The following is a 3,175-nucleotide window of genomic DNA, read 5'->3' on the forward strand; positions in this document are numbered from 1 at the left end:
ATTAATGTTTTTTTGTGTTTTCAAACTATATATTTGTTAATATGATTATGCATGTGATTTAATTTATTATTATTAAAATATTATTAATGTTTATTGGCCTTTTCAAATTATATATTTGTTAATATGATTATGCATGTGATTTATATATGTCTTTTACATTATATCAATCATAATCATATAATTGTGCAAATTTTAAGGAGTCGTCAAGGAATTCTCTTGCACAGCCGAATTTCGGCAAAAAAATTTCAAAAAATCTTGTAGATGCATTGTTTGAATCATGTTTTTGATGGTGGAAATGGATTCAGCACCATCAAAAAGATTTAAAACACTTAAAATTATGAATTTTGACATTTTTTACTTTGATGTACAAAAATCCAATTTTTTTCACAAAAATTTTCATAACTTTCAAAGCAAAAAAACATAATTTTTATACTAAATTAATTTTAACATGAATTTATTATTATATTATCATAGAAATAATTTTTTATATTTTTCTCTTTGGATTCTTGTCAGAGAGAAAACGTTGTGGGTCGCCATCATCCCGCTTATCTCAGCGTCATCCATTCATTCTGCCGGGCATCAAAAGTCTTTCTTCTACCAAAAATATTATGCTCCTGTGTAAAATATTCACGGAAGCTCAACCTCTCAGCCATTCTCCTTGACAACACCAGGAAGGATGGAAGGAGTGAACCACCAAATCCTGAAAATGGCCGCCGCAATGATCAATGTCCAGGCAACCACTGTGTGCGTGACGGGAGCGACTGGTTACGTGGGCTCCTGGCTAGTGAAGTGCTTACTCAACCAGGGTTACACCGTTCACGCTACAGTGCGCGATCCAGGTAATTTCAATCCCATAAGTTAATAGACTTATTTTTTAACTGAATCAGTGATTTTTTCCCGGGGGGGGGGGGGGCGGGTGTTGAAATTCGTCATATAGATTAATGCAATCAATGATTTAATAGGCAATCATGATTCCCAACGAGTATTCCAAGGATTTTTTCTCTTTAGTTTAGTATAGGTCCATTAATATTCTTGTGTGGACACGCAGAGAATGAGACGAAGGTGCGCCATCTCCTGGACATCCCGGGCGCTGCAGAAAGGCTCAAGCTCTTCCGAGCGGAACTGTTGGAAGAAGACAGTTTTGACGCCGCCGTCACTGGCTGCGGCGGTGTTTTTCATGTGGCGACTCCTACCGAATCCGCACCCAAAGATCCAGAGATAAAGTCGTTTGAATCTCCGTTTACGTTTTAAATTCAATACACTGTGCTACTCAATGTTCGCCCCACACAATTCAAGGTACAGAGTTAACTAATGGTTTTATTTGATTGGGCTTGCCACAGGAGGGTATGATCAAGCCGGCAGTCGACGGAACGCTGAATGTTCTGAGGGCGTCCACGAAGGCCCAAACCGTCAAGCGCGTGGTGGTCACATCATCTTCGGCGACGGTCACCATGAACGAGTCAGAGGAGCAGAATGAAGACATTGACGAATCTTGCTGGACAGACACCGGTTTCCTCGAGACTAAAAAGCCAAGCCGTCTATGGGTGAGCTCTTTAACTTAGTTCCATTCGGATTAGATTTTGGGAATATTTCAGAATCTGATAGTAAAGATTAGATTTAGGGAATATTTCAAAATTTGATAGTAAAGAGAACAGTAAATTGTTTGTTTTTTAATTATCAAATTTTGGGATATCCCAGAATTTGCAATATGCTTTGGCCAGTTGGGTGAGTTGGTGTTTCACGAGTTGATAATTTTTTAAAAAAAATATTGTGGATTTTTCCTGTCTAATTTCTATAAAATCTGACAAAAATTCACTGAAATCATAAGTTTGATTGGTAACCCCTGTACAATAAAAGTACTCTAGGAGTCTAAAGGTTTTTCAGCATTTAAAATAGAATCCATATATACACTCAAAAAATTAGTTTAAATAACACACCCCAAAACTACTTCGAATAATAAAATAACTCCAAATTTGAACTTGTTTCTGGTCTATTTTAAATTTTAAAGTCTTTCTTGACATATTTTCTTGATAAATCTATACTGGTTTAAACGGTGCAGGCATACTTCGCTTCCAAAACTCTTGCAGAGAGAGCAGCGTTGCAATACGGAAAGGAACACGATCTGGATGTGTAGACCATCATTCCTGTCCTTGTCGTCGGCTCTTCCATCACGCCAACCGTTCCCATCAGCGTCCAATTGACGCTTTCCTTGCTCACTGGCATCCCAGACGACTTGCGGGTTTTGAAGGAGCTACAATTATCATCGGGCTCCATCTCATTGGTACACGTGGACGATCTGTGCAAGGCCCACATCTTCTTGATGGAGAACCTCGCTACAGAGGGCCGCTACATTTGTAGTGCCATCAATATCTCTGTCCCACAGCTGGCACTTTACTTATCCAAACGCTATCCGCAGTACAATGTACCTACGCAGTGAGTATTTCATTATATGATTCCAAATTCAATAAGTATTTAAAGAGGAGTCAAAGAAGTAAAATTGAAATAAGATTAGTGTTAAAACTGATAATATAAATCTCAGTAATTACCCTGCCTAATGAAATGCCTGTGTCTATATATATACAGATTTGAAGATGTACCGCCGATCTCAAAAGTAAACCTGTCATCTAAGAAATTGGTGGAGAGCGGTTTCTCCTTTAAATTGGGGCTGGATGAAATCTTCGATGACGCTGTTGAATACTTAAAGATCAAGGGCATGCTTAATCAATAAGATTTTAGTTTTTTTTGTTTGGAAAGTTGTGCCTTTTCTTTCAATGATCCGAATGACCACACCTGGGTTTAGGTTTATGTTTATGTTTTTCCATTTAAATTTACAATGTTGATTAAAAATGAATATTTCCATTTAAGTTGACCTAGCTGAGAGATTATGATGACCTTGTGAGCGAGGATTTTGGTCCCTAAAGTTCTGTTCAAATCCTTTCTGAATAAACAATATAATCAGGTGTAATGACTTTAGTGTAATGACTTTAGTCCCGGAAGTTCTCATTTCACCATGAAATTATAAGTAATTTGTTCAGAACATATTTGGATTGTTATTTTCAACTCATTTTTTCTTTTTTTGCAACTGAAGAAATTGTGCATGGAGCATCTCTCAAGCATACATTGCCCTGACCCAAGTTTGGACTATAAAATCCAAGGAGCATTTTTTAAGCATACA

The 3,175-nt window shown here is 37.3% G+C and overlaps 1 pseudogene across 1 annotated transcript; it reads left to right on the forward strand.

The window, feature by feature from the left end:
- The first annotated feature begins 595 nt into the window (after positions 1-595).
- LOC149232526 (putative anthocyanidin reductase) lies at positions 596-2,799 on the forward strand (annotated as a pseudogene). The gene is made up of 5 exons (XR_016248171.1): positions 596-839; positions 1,049-1,216; positions 1,339-1,544; positions 2,060-2,433; positions 2,584-2,799. The product of XR_016248171.1 is annotated as a putative anthocyanidin reductase (transcript).
- Positions 2,800-3,175: the final 376 nt, after the last annotated feature.

Source organism: Pinus tabuliformis, chromosome J (assembly GCF_031772625.1).
Source record: "Pinus tabuliformis cultivar Carrire ecotype Pingquan chromosome J, CPIR1, whole genome shotgun sequence".
NCBI lineage: Eukaryota > Viridiplantae > Streptophyta > Pinopsida > Pinales > Pinaceae > Pinus > Pinus tabuliformis.